Source organism: Bombus vosnesenskii, unplaced genomic scaffold (assembly GCF_011952255.1).
Source record: "Bombus vosnesenskii isolate JDL3184/JDL3185 unplaced genomic scaffold, Bvos_JDL3184-5_v1.1 scf7180000013285, whole genome shotgun sequence".
In the NCBI taxonomy this organism is placed as follows: domain Eukaryota; kingdom Metazoa; phylum Arthropoda; class Insecta; order Hymenoptera; family Apidae; genus Bombus; species Bombus vosnesenskii.
In genome coordinates this window covers 2,631,829-2,646,596 of record NW_022882938.1, presented here as the reverse complement: position 1 = coordinate 2,646,596, position 14,768 = coordinate 2,631,829, and the positions used below count along the sequence as shown (strand labels likewise).

Here is a 14,768-nt window from a genome sequence, read left to right as displayed (position 1 = left end):
ATTCGAATGCATATTCATGATCAATGAAATACTAGTTTTTCCGCGCTGAAAAAACGGCAAAACGTTTAGAAATTGCGGTATACGTCGGTATACGTGTATTTTGAGAAACGTTTGGTAGGCGGTTGGTGACGATAAATAAGAAAAGGTGCGCATAATTTTATAAAATAATATTTCATTCGTTTGCAACATCGCAACAAAACAAGTAGCAATAATTCGTGGCCACGAATATTTTCACGTCTTATAAAAGATTACCACAGGACAGATTTTTGGCCTCGATTTAATTTCGTTGCTTTCTTACGGATAATTGCTGAGTAATACGTATGCGTACATCTGTTCAACGCGAAGATTAAATTCTCGAAGGTCCTAAAAATCCTTGCACCCGTAATAAAACTTTAGCCAAAATGAAATATATAAAATGTGGCACAATACTAATTCAACTAATTTTTCGCAAATTCTTCTATTATATATTTTCCTAAAAAGACATAATCCTACGTCTATCTACAATTTATTAAAAAAAAAAAAAAAAGGAAAAAGGCAAATACGTAGATATTGCAAAATATTTATCTTCGGATACGAGTCATTGTATCAACAATGTATCGTTGTGGAAATTTAAGACTGACGCAATAAACACTACCTGGAGTGCTGCGTTGTCGCAACTTGTTTAGACGCAACGTAAACAGTTTGTTTCTCAATCGATCAATGGCTTGACACGCGCCTTGCAAATCGGTTTTTTGAATTTCAAGTCATTCCTCGTTATCGTGGACCAATTGCAAGCTGTAGCAAGTTCTCAGTGCTACGAACTTGCGTCATTTCGTTTGCGTAATTAGTAAAAATTCTGAAGCACGATTCATCCCATTGACGCACAATACGATGAAAGAGGAAAACGAGTAACGAACGGTGTGAAAGACCAAACGGTTCCTGTTTCAAGGCTCATGTTGTTTCTCATCTACGAGACGACATAACAGTTGGTAAATAAATAAAAATGGACTGATATTATTGCCGTGCGATCTTCAATTGTATTCGTTAGATACGTAATACACCTTGATGTGTACTAATTATGTTTCCTGTCGGTTCTATTATTCTTTGCTATTCTGTGTATTTAATAGCGAACGCGTAATAAGCACGCACAAAGGTACAAATTACTCGCGTATAAATAATTAGAGCCAAAGGTCCGCGTTCGGATATGGCGTGTAGGCGTTTTATGTAACTCGCAACCTACGACTTTTTATATGTCTTGACATTTAAGAACCTTGTCGAATATATTAAAAGAAATTATTACAATTTTTTGTTATTTCAGCCCCCTTAAAGGTTATTATTATAGCCAGATTATTTTTCTACTTTGCATCTTTATTAATTACCAGTCTTGCGTGAATCCTTTTTCGTAAAATATTTTTAAACAAGTGTCTCATTGTTCGAGTACCGATCATGTGTGAAAATTGTTTCGTAGAACTTTTTGGAATAAATATTCCATTTCCATATTGATTTCTTCTTTAATCATAATCCTACATTAACTTACTCAGCACGTTGCTTCAACACAATTCTTTTTTCTAGTTGATTTTTTATTCTGCCAACGAGTAAGAAAATGTGAATAACAACATCTGTTTTCAAGATAATGTTTTCAAAAGAATGTTTCGATAATAACATTCAAAATTTTATACATTTCAAGCATGATAATCTTGTTCCGCGAAAATGACCCTTGTTGTTGACAAATCACGAAGATTAATGTAAGGAACGTGTTATCGTTTGAAGATGCAAGTATAGAGTTATTAACTAGTGTTAGTTACCATAGTACGTAAACGAGATTATGGTGAAATCTTATTGTCGTGTGTATGCAAATTTGCAAAGTGTGCTTCGCGGAACAGGAATGTTGGAAAATTTCATTACGAACATTAAGCACGTTTTCCAGTTCGCTGCCTATCTAATCGGAAACGCTCTAACTTTAACTTTTGATACGTGTTTATTATTACAAACTTATAAATTCATTAACAAATAATATAGATTGTATCGAAAATTATAAGAAAAATTAGAACAAAATTTTAAATAGACAAAAATATTTCAAATTTTTTATTAGCATTATGTTTCGAATATTCAGGATAAAATAATATACTTTTTATGCAATTGATTCTTAATAATGTTATAAAATTAAATTTGAAAATTTTCAACAATTATAAAACTAAATTTTCAAGTAAATCGAATTAAATTTGGAGTAAAGTATTTTTTATATAGATAATATAATAATTATTTCTATTGAAAATCCTGTATCACATTTCTACACTTCAATTATCACATTTCTTCGCTTCTTGCTGTGTACTTTAATTGTTAACGAGTAAAACAATTTGTTCGTGAATAATATTGTGCATAGACTACTGCGTACAATATGATAGGAAATACGTAATATGTAGTTTTCAGTATTTGAACTGCAAATAAATTCCATACGCGTTTGACAAAGAAGTTAGAACGAGAATTCGAAATAAACAAAATGCTTCTTACGTGATTCTAAATTTTAATTTTTCGCATGACGTTAGTCTCGTATGTTGGCGTGCTCTTTTTCAGTCGTGGACGATTACTCGTGACAAAGGTAGGCTTGACGTCAAAGTTCAAGATTGAGCAATCTAGGTTACGAAATTGTACAGAATTTTCTCCTCATTTGTGCATGTATACGTCAGTTACATTCCTATTAGTAGTATAATGGTCGCGAATAATATATATTGACGTTGAAAAGTTCAGAAGGTTGAGTCATATGGGCGCTGTCATTTTTCTTAAATAATTCTAGATTTTAATATCTTCACGTTCAATGATTTTGATTGCATGAAATATTAAGCATAGATCTGATATTCTATTGTACTTAAAAGATAAATTTTTATATAAAAAGATGGTATAATAAAAATTGTAAATAGTAGAAAATTTCCAACAAAATGTTAAACTTGTCGAACGTATTTCTTTTTTCCTGTTAACAAAAATTATGCGTTTCGGTGATATAAAATAAAATATAAATTTTTATCGTATTAAAGCTTTTAACGAAAATCGCATCTCGATAATTTATGTATTGTTTCAATATTTTCAAAGAAGCCACCGCGAATAATTATTCCATCTACATACCATTATTAAAGAAGAAAGGAAACATCGTAATCCATATCACAGCTACCACAAAGAAACTCAATTTATCTGTCATAAAACTTTATCTCCAGCTATAAAAAATCTACTATCTCAATTAGGATATTACACGTAAGAACGATTTAGAGGAGCCGAAGAATGATAATGGAATGGCTGCGATCTCGCATTTAACAAAGTAATAGGTACTTTCATAAAATATTCAATTCATTGTTAGTAGAATTCCTTTATTAAAAGATTTCACAATATCAAGGTAATAAAAAAAACATGACCGCGTTCTTCGACTTTTGGGTCTTGTGTATTTTTACAAACGCACTTGATACGCTTGTACAGTGAAAATCCGCTCGAGGAGATTACAACACAGCTTGCTCACCCAGGCTTGAGGAAATAATTACCAAGAAAGAGGAAGTATTTCGTTGTTTCGTTGCAAAAGTGTAATATTAGACTGTAACGTATAAAATGACCGATTTCTAACAATTCCAAAATTCTACATTTCTATTCAAATCGTCCTTCGTTGTGGATCTCCTATGAAAATGAACATTTACACAAACATCCACTCTACAAACGATAATCCTCATCCTTTTCATTCATGCGCAAATAAGCGGGCCTCTCACGGGTCAAACGCTTCAATTCTACTTTTTTAATAATTTCTCAATTTCGTTACGTAAGCAGCTGATTAATGTTCGATTCTCGGGAAGCAAATTGTCTACTACCATGAGTATTTACCTACATTCATTCGTTACGAGAAGATGACAAGAATAACGATACTGACTGCAAAGATTTTTAAAAATAGTACTTAAAATATCATCGTCTTTCGTTGCTTTTCGATTTAATGTGGTTTCTGAACCACTCGACTCGATAATAATCCTAGTGAATAATCTTCGTCGAAACCACGTGGATGCAACAACTTGTAGTCAACGATATCCTCGAGTCGATAATATCTCCTTCGACTTGGAACGTGGATAAAGAGCAAGTAAGCTAATCAGGCATACCAAGAGGGATTCCGATCGACGTCGATTCCATGCTTCAACAATCGTGAATATTAATTCGATCGATTGGTCGCGTAACGCGTCTCTGTGTATACTACACGTTTTTGTATATGTACGTGGGTGGAAGGAGTGCATATATGTATGTGTCCCGGTAGAGACGTGTAGCGTGACAGGTTTGTTCTTGGACTATTACTATGCCGCGATCGTTACGACGTATGACATTATAGTGGTATCACGTGAGAGCATTCGTGAAGAGATGCGATCTCGAGCACCTCGAGCATGCACCAGAGTTCGATCCACTCGGCGTTAAGGGGATTGTACGAGGGAAACCGAGACGAAACCTTTCTGTACCTCGAGTACTTTGTACGAAAAGGTTTCCTAGAGCGTGACGGCGATTTATTCAATTCGCATTTCGAGGGCAACGTCTCTGAAAAGCTAATCGTTCGATGATTTCTCGTCGAATCGAAACTACCATTTTTCTTCTATCCATGGGAATCGTTTCACTTTGTTAACCGAGCCACCGTTTAAGCTAGAAATTTTTACAATCGAAGCGCCTGCAGCGATAAGGCAATTTCAATATTTACATTGTGTTAGATCGGTACAAAGGAACCGTACGCGAATATACGTAGCTGCGTCGAATTACTTTTTCAAACGCGCTAAAAATTCGTGGACAGCCGATATTCGAATACGAAGTTTAAAGGTGTCTGTCTTCTTTTTCGATAAATATTAGTTCGATATAAATGTGAAATGTTACTTCTACTTTTGCTGTTCTGTTACACTGTATATAGATTAGAATTCTCATAGGATTACGTGATATCTAGGGAGGAATAATCGTGAGGAATAAATTTGAATTAATTTACTATCAATAATGGTGCATCGGTGAAATATAATACGTACGATGAATTTGAATAGTCGCACGTACGAATAATTTTTCTTTTATCGAAGTATTTTTGCAACGATTTCGAAGTAATATTTCGTTCTACATCGAATGTGTTGATAATATATCTTACCATTAACGAAGCTTCGCCATCCTAAAGCACAGATTATCCTTCTAACGTGACGACAGGTTTATCCAGCAATAAGTCGAATTAAAATTCGACATTTTCCTTTATCTACGCGCGAGACACTGAAAAATGTAAAAGGGAAATCACGCGTCCTTGATAATATTTGAAGCACCGTTTGAAAATTTCACTAGGAAAGCAACGTTAACGTTAACGCGTAATGATTTAGTTGTATGTTATTTCTGTAAGGATCGATAGATAATTTTGATGAATTCGAAGAAAAACAGTTGTTGCGTAGGAGGCTCGATTCGTGTGTTCGAATCTCTCGTTTTAGGAAATCTCGGTTTGATGTACGTCACATGACGCGCACCCTGGCACGTTTTCTTCTGTCGAGCATGAAGTATTTGCGCAAATAGAGAGCAGATAAGGCAATTATGTAATTTTCGTCAGTTTTCGAATTACGAAAGTTACGCATGTTGTTCCAAACAATATTTTGTTTACTGTTACGCTTTTCACACGGCGGGTGTCTGGAAACACCTAAGCAAGCGTTCGTAGAAACGCTAATTAGCGTTTCAACAGGATAGAGAGACAGGAGGAGAATTCTTTTATTATATTGTTTTTAATAAGAAACGAATCTTTCAAATAATATCCATTTTTTATCGCTATACAAAGGAAAAGAAATTGTAGCATCTCATTAAGATTTCTTTTCTCATTGAACTTCTAAAATATGAAATTATACGACGCCAATATTCGAGAATGTGAAGAAATTGATATATTTATAACAGCGTGATAATTTATTTTTCTTGAAATCACGGGAATATTTTTTCCACCTTTTATTCCTGTAATCAGCTTCTGAAAAGCTTCTGTTGATGTAACATACTTTTTGTCTTGACTAAACCGTATGTAAGTTATTTCGCAATTTACGTAACTTTTGACGAACTATTTCAGCGGTTGATCCTTAACGGGTTGAAAAACGATCTTCAGGAAAATATCTTGACTCGTCTCGAAGCATCAGCGATTAGTCTCGCAAGAATAAATAGCTCGCGAAATAATGGCCAATATCTGTATTACCAGGGCGAAAAAAGGTTGGCCGCGACAAAGGGGAGCAACGATCTCATCTACAACAGGCGACAATTTTCAATGACTGCGGGTCCTCTGCAAGAACCTTTCATGCCCTTCGCTGCTCCGCTCTATTGCCGTCAATGTAAAGTACGGTGGCTTTTGTAGCGCGAAATTTACAAGGGCAAGATATTTCTAAAGAACAGCACGCCATTGTATCATTGGTGCATGCGTGCGATAGATGCATCGATAAACAACGAAAAACGCCGAGGATTCATTATCTTCGTATCGCGTTTATGCAGCAGTACGACGTCGCCATCTATCAATAGGTTTCCGGAAAAGTCGTATCGTATCGCGATATTATTATATACGGTAACATTATTGCTATCGTAATCGCGAAATAATTTTTTCCACGGATTAAGATCGCTACAATTCGATGTATTTTGTAATATTGTAATTGAAAAAAGCAAGCGTGCGTTTGAATGGCAGAACCTCGATTAACGATTGATCGTGGGAATATCGAAAATTTGGGAACTGGCCCGTGTAAGAAAAATTGCTGAACAAAAATGGGCATTGAAAGAAATTATTATATTTTTATTTAAAATTCTTCCTTTTATCGAATATTAATGTACATATATATTATTTACGATTATTCAAAAAATGATTTATCGTCACGAGTAGTTGTACTTGACCTTTCTGAAGTTTGCAGCATGTTAGAATTTCAAATGAAACAATGTTTTCTTTAAGATATTTTAATCATAGCATTAGTTTCTCATAGTATTGAAACTGATTATATTTAAAAACGAAAGTTACAATTATAATACTGTTACTTTTCAGAAGAATGTATGAGAAACTTTGTTTGGTCTAAGAAGGGAAAGGTGATACAAGTTTTAAGCAGAGATCAAATTACAAAATAAACCTGTGTATACATAGTATAAAGTTACGCTCTACCTAAAAAAAAATGTTGTTTCATTTGAATTTGATTCTGTGTTAATTTCTTGATATTATCAATAGTAACTCACGATAAGGAAATCATAAAAATTTGCACTTTATTTTTTCAATACTCTGTATGCACAGAGAGAAGTTACAGTGAAATTTCATATCGGTTAGGTATATTTACTCTTTACGTAAAGATGAAAAATAATTCTACTGCCTTAATATTAATGACCTGTCAACTTGATATTCTATATAGTGATTGATTTAATTGCTTGAATAACAAGTCGATAAATATAATTGCTAATAATTATTTAGCTGGATTTTTCACTTTTTTAACCGAATGATTAATGATAGATAAATCGATTAATGTATATTTTCGTTTAATTACACTGCTGATTGTTAAGAATAGATAAGAGAGCGATTGATAATGTCGTAATGTATGTATATTCGTTAAAAGTTTGTTGGTTTTAGTTGGGTGAAAAAAGATCTAAGATCGTGATTAATACTTTTATAATTAATATTCGCAGGGATAATTTGGGTTTGATTGGTGTAGAAGCATTCTAGAGGATGGAAATTCATTTATCGACGTGTGTTCGATGAAATGCTTCCCGGATTTCCCGTTGGCAGCATTTGCAAAAGCGTACGAAATTCAAATTAAATGGCGGGATTTATTAAATCACGAAGAATGAATATAGACGAATTGTAAGGTGTATTTTTCGTTTATTTCGAATTGATTTTTTAATGAAGTTTTAGAAAAGTATAATCTGAGTGTATACGTTAATCGCAAAGCGTAAAATTTTTGGTAGAAAAGTATATGCCAAGAAAAGAAAAAATGATTCAATGACTCGAAATTACTCGATGAAACAGGGTCGATAAATAAAATAGTTTATCAGACATTTTTACTTTAAACTTTAAACGTAGTTACCTTTGAAGCTATATAAAAGTCAGATGCATTTTAGAAAAAGTTTTGCGATCATTTTATCGATCTTTTTTATATTTCCATCCTTCAAGGTATAATAACATTTTAAGGTAAACTCAACCTTTCCATATATTTTCTATAATTGTCTGATAGTTCAATTTTCTCACCAAAAAGAAAATAAATATTTCAATTTACAAGATTTACCCAGCGATCGAGCCATTACCTTTCCACAATTTCTCAAAATTAATAAGGTTAATAAAATCAGCCTAACTTCAATTTTTCAACAAGAAATCCCAGAAATACTTGCAACTTTCCGAAAACCTTGAATAAGAAAGCACCTTACGGAAGAAAAAGGGAAGAAATCGATTAGAACCGGTACATTGGCAATATTTTCATAACACCGCAGCGCCTACTCTCCCGGAAGGCATTTGTTAGCATCACCGGAAGTGGAGGACGTATATCAGGTTTCTGTGACTTCCATAGCCTTCTCCCTTTCGCAACTGCTTGGGACAACGTGCACGCACGTAGCTCAGAAACTTAAATCAAAAGGAGGAGGACACCTTATCAAATCGTGGCTCGCGTACATAAAACGCGAAAACCCGTAATAAATCGTCTGGTTATAATTACCGTATGTTGTTATTAGGGCTGGATCGCCGCCAGAACTCGAGCAGAGACCACGGTAAAATACTGCTATCTACGGTAGATAAGCAGAGAGCCGAAAGCTCGCCTGGTAGAGGCGTACAGAGGCGGGAAAAATCGATATTATCCAGGTTCGCTCCGCGCAAACCGACGAGCCCTTCCCAGAACGTTATATTTAGATATAGACCCTTCCCTCGTCATCAAGTAGCACGGTAGAACGGTGGACCTTGCGCGACTGCCCCTGGAAACGGATATTAACGCGGTTAACGATGCCCGTTTCTGCATCGTGGTCCACCATTTACGTGCTCGTAACGTGTACTACAAACGAAACTCTCAAGAATTCGAGAGAAACTTATCAAGGATTCTGAGACGTGCTGAACGTTGAAATAATAATTCAGATTGTCTTTATACGACGAATATGTTAATGTATCGCGTGTAATAAGTGAATCGAATAGAAAAACTCGACTGGATTATATAGAATCACAATTGCACGCACGCATGCTCGCGTGATATATCACACATGACAGGAACGGAAATAAGAAAAAGAAAAAAAATCCACGCTCTATACTTCCTCAATATAGAAATCATTCCCATAAGACATCCCCAAGAATTCCAAGACTTTCAAGATTTTTAAGGCGTCTAAGACGTTCCACAGTCTCAAGTTTCACGAAAACTTTCAAGATTTCTAAGTTTCCAATGTGTCTATGTAACGAAAAAGTCGCTTATAACGTGATTCGAAGCTTAGAACGTTTGAAACTTTGATCCCATCGGTATCAATCTCCAACTGGATAGATATCGAGATGTTATAGCGCGATATCGCGTGTAACAGGCTCGTACGATTGTCCGTTGTATCTTAACGAAGCATTGTGCGTTATTCTACATGGATGACTATTCTTTTTTCTCTCTTTCTTTTTGGTTAGTCGATTTTCTCGTTGTTTTATTTCCATTCGATCGAAGTTTGGCTCTATGCGGTAGAGTCGAGTGATCGTAACATCCGTGTGCCTTTTTTGGTGGCATATTGTTTTAACATGAGCTTTTATTCGACTCAGTCAGTCTTTCTAGTTGGGTTAGGTTAACTTGTTCGTCTCAGAGGCAATTTATTTTGATTCCTCTGGTCGAACTGAATCTACGTGAACCGTAAGTAGAATAGGCGTATGTAAACCATAAGCAGGGTAGGAACCTACTTATATGCAAATTATTATTTTAACGTTATACAGGGTGGTTGGTAACTGGTGATAAAAGCGGAAAGGGGGTGATTCTACGCGAAAAAAGAAGTCGAAAATATAGGATAAAAATTTTTTTTTCTTTCTTTTTTTAATTTTTCCATCGAGACAACGATCTACAGCGAGATCCGTTATAACGAGACGTGATAAAATGCACGCGTACCGAGCGAAAATTCAAAGTCGATTTTCTCGAAAACAAAGCCTCAAACGAAAAATTTTTATTCTATATTTTCGACTTCTTTTTTCGCGTAGAATCACCCCCTTTCCGCTTGTACCACCAGTTACCAACCACCCTGTATTTGAATGATATTTGGTAAGGTAAGTTTGATGTTAGTTTCTTTAGTAAAAAGAAGTCTACAAGTCTCATAATACGATCATCAATAGTTTAAGTATTAATTTAATAAAGAAATATTTTTATCTATTCTCGACCCTAAAAATTCTTAGGTTTTGTTTGGCAGAAATCTTATACAGACGCTTTTGTTCAATCCTTTCGTTCCTCTTTTATTGAGACGAGAAATATAACACAAATATGTAGTGTGCTCGTGTGTGTATTTGGTCTCGAATCTTGCAAGTTCAATTGGTTGAAGAGACATATTTTTGTTTATTGTATTTGTACAATTTATATCTTTCTTTATTTCTTAGAATTCTATCGCACCCCATTTTCTTCAGTGACATGTCGTCCTTTTTGTTTCTTTCCTGTTCCAGCAAAGAATGACTTTGTTTCTGCATTTCTTCGAAATATTTAATTTTTGAAATTTTTGCGTTTTGTTTTCGAAATTTTTTTTACATATCCTTTTGTCCACTGGCGTATATCATTCTTTTTACTTTTTTCTATCGCGAGAAATATAAAAAGCACGAGTTAAGTTTGCTTTAAAGACTATCCTGCGTAGTCTATTTTTGCTGTTTACGCGTCGTTCCATTTGTTTCTCTGTCATTGGAACAACTTTCGACGAACAATTTTCAATGAAAATTGAACAATAAAATATCCTTTCGACAACTAAAAAAAAAGGCATTTGCATTTCGATATAACGTATGAAAAAAAGAAATTCGAGAAAGGAAATTCGATGGAAGCGTGCGATTTTCGTGAAAATTTACGCGAAATAGTACTGATATTTCAAACGTATCAATTCTCTAGGAAGGACAAACGTCATATTCTAATTTTATCTTTTTCCGTGGAATCATCCGTGACCGATATTAGAATCTGAAAGCATAAAAGTTCGTGTGCATGGTTCTCAATGGTGGCTAAAGCAGATATTGCGACGTTCGATTCTATATCCCATCTTCGTTGATACTTTGAGTGTCGTATATCAAGCCACGGTGAATATTTGCTTTTATATGCACACCTTGGGATATGTATGCGGTTTTGGTACAGGCAAGGATCGAAATTGAATAAACACGCAATTTATAGTGGCAGATGAAAGAGAATTTTAAAAGTGATTGCTAAGAGAGGATACGATAATCTTAGAAAATGGAATTATAGTAGCTCATAACAATATCTGAACGCCTATAGGAACAGTTTATAAATATATTATTATGTTATGTGAAATTTGTATGAAATTTTAATATCACTGTAATGAGACAGGATTATCATGATTGTATTGATAAAGTTTGAAAGAAAACTTGAAATGTACAGAGAAAATTGAATTTATTATCAGGTAGTTGAGTAAGAAACGTTTGTATGCCATACAATATGAAACAAGGCAGTAACATTTAATTCATAATTCATATATGCGAATGTTATATTCAAATTGTGGAATGAAAATGATGTTTCGTGTTTCCCCTATGTCTCTCCCGTTAATTATACCTTTATTTATAACTTATGCAATGCTCTTTTAATGCAACATAATAATATAATTTTTTATTTTTAATCTTCTCACTGAACGCAATATGCAGACGACTAAAACCTTAGACTTAGCTGTTTCAATGTCCCATATGTAAAGATACAGTATAAAAATAACAAAGTTGTCATAGAAATTGTAGAAATGGTTAAAGGAGTTGTTAAAGTATAATTGAATGATTACGCTTCGGTAATAAGATTCTTAATGAATGTTGTATTATTTCAGGGGTCACATTGGAAAAGGAAAAGGACAGAAACGGAAATTACGTACTCTTTCAATATGAAACCAACGTGTGATGTGTAAACCTGCATAAAGAAGCTTTCTCTTTAATCTATAAAAGGGTGCATATCGGCCAACATGATGAATTGAAGAGAAATTGTGTAGGTTGAATATTCGCAAGTAGGTCGAGAAGTTCATTAGAATTCTATAAAGTACCATTACATTTTTTTTCACGAGAGAGAACAGTAATTTTCTACTTATTTTAATATGATCTTCTGACAGTATACCGAACGATTCTATAGATAATACTTTTTTAATTTACTTTGATTTAGCTTAATTTATGTGTCAGGAGAAGCGCGAATCTTTTTGGGTCATTAGCGAGACTGCTGTATTGCATTACATAGTTCGATTATAGATGCAAAGAAATTTTCTTGTGTTTCTATTTTCCTTGATTTTCATATAATAGCTTTTATCAGCTTTAACCTAATACCTTTTAACCGAAAAAATGATCTTAAAATCATAAATTACAAGGTCTGTTATTCTAAATAAACTAATTCTATCTTGATCCAATTTTTTTACCACAAAATTCTCCTCCTATCAATGTAATTTACGTTAAAGTACACAAATTTGAACATTAATAAAAAAGGTAAAATAATTATAAATTTAATCAAATTTTTAATAGGGAAATGTGTACTTACGAAAAATAATCTTACAAATATCGTTATTAGAATGAATAGGATTTGATGATTTGGTCAAACGTAAAATTATAAAATTCGAATAAAAATGTCCAATCCTCCGTCGATCGATTTTTTTCTCATAAAATTCCTTCTCAATCTTCGTATATCCTATTTTTTAACTAAAAAGAACGAAAGAATTTTATCACCAAGTAAAACTGAATTTTTTAAATATACATAGCAGAAGCTTCGATTAAAGGAAAATATTTTTCTAAGAATTCGGTTTCCGTCGAATTCCGTTGTTCGCTACACTGTTATTACATCAGCTTAAAACATTAAAAGTCCTATCTCCGTCGTCGTTTCAACGATTTGTACTCGCGTTTGGCTTGCACAAATAGCAAACACGACTGTGAAAATTTTACAGGAACCGTCGCTACAGTTCTCGTCGACCACGCTATCAATGTTTACGTTTTACTTTAATCATACAGCGTCACACGCGTTGTTATTAATAAAGTAAGGGCTGCCAAGAAGGTTGCATCGTATCACGTATACAGGGTAGGCAATGAATGAACTATTTTTTGACTTTGTTTTACCGGATATTCGTCCGAAACATTGGGGCAATTTTGTAAAATAATTTATTAACTGATTATTAGGCTGCGAATGTTCTCATATAATTAGATCTACTAATCGGAAACAGGAGAGTAGAAACAACCTAATAATTAGATTGTATTAAATTAATAAATTATTATACAATCGTATAATATTAAAAATAAACAGCATTTATTTAATACATTCGAGACCGGTGGCATAGCATATATGCCATGCAGTATCTTGTCGCATGACAACACATGTATATCATCAGTATTTTCAGACAATTTTCAGACAACAGTCACCAAAGCAATGATTGTAGAAATAATGAAGGTTTATATTTGGGAGAGTATCTCGAAAATTGTTGTCACGTATGATTTATATTACTTTAAACAATTTTATTTGTTTAACTATATACCCTTACATTTTATTAAAATTTTTATATTTTGCGTGTGTGTCATATTTTGTCGGTTTTGGCCTACAAATATGAATAACGTTTATTCCTATCATATATACGTTATATAATTGTCTCATTCTTGGAACAGATATAATTACCTTTTGTGCGTTTATCTTTATGAAGTTTTAACTAAAACGCTATTTTACTCGGATAACGTACACGTTATGTTACATGGACATCAAAATTATTACGATTGCCCGATTACATAACGTGTATGTCACGACTTATTTTTAAATAAAAATTGTTCAAAACGATCCTTTTTATTCCTATATCGACCACTTTCGCTTATTTTGTTTATTATAAATGCAAACAAGTTGTTGCTCATTTTGGAGAGTTTTGTTCAAAAGAGAGTTTTGTGTTGTGGTAATTAAGATTCGATGTAAAAGAACGACTTTTCACACGGAAAAATCTAGCCACGTATAATTTATTTAAACAACTTATTTTACAACGAATAAGAAAAATCTGGAAACTCCATTAATCTGCTCCCATATATCACTCATTTACCGAGCCAGCCAGTCAATAGAAACTTTCATCCCTAAGTGAAAAATGACCGTGATAAATCGCTAGTCGATTTTACGCGCGTCATTGTACAACTCTTTCATAGGTGTCTACCATAGAACATATGTGGTAACTTTAACTCCTTAGAGAGTCTATCTGTGTAATATACATTGGCTTGTCTCGCAGATACTACCTTAGAATTCTTCCTCTACACGTATTATTACGCGTAGATACTCGTATTAATATATTTAATTAGATACTGAAATTTTGTTAAAAATGTAAGGTGTCCTAAGTCCTTTGAACTCTGTTGTAGCAAACATTTTGAAAAAAAAAACACTGCTAAAACCAATTGAAAAACGAATAAATCCAAAGATCCCAATATTATGAGTCAGAACATTCGAATAGATACTAAATTAGTCACTGGAATGTATGAAAATCTACAAACTATCGATCCGTTTAATTTTAAAACAAATGAAAGATTTATACACTTATGATGTGTGTAGATACTTCTGACAATTTTAGAGTTAAAAGTACCGAGGAGAATCATGAAGTCTTGAAACGACGTAAATCCAAGAGCGCACAGATTATTTCTGAGCTTTTCTCTGAACATCGTCGGG

General features: G+C 33.6%; 1 long non-coding RNA gene across 1 annotated transcript; it reads left to right on the top strand.

Annotated features, from left to right (window-relative positions):
- Window positions 1-547: 547 nt before the first annotated feature.
- On the top strand, window positions 548-12,499 carry LOC117232239. The gene is made up of 2 exons (XR_004493092.1): window positions 548-968; window positions 11,941-12,499. It is a non-coding gene; the product is annotated as an uncharacterized LOC117232239 (long non-coding RNA).
- The last annotated feature ends 2,269 nt before the right edge of the window (window positions 12,500-14,768 follow it).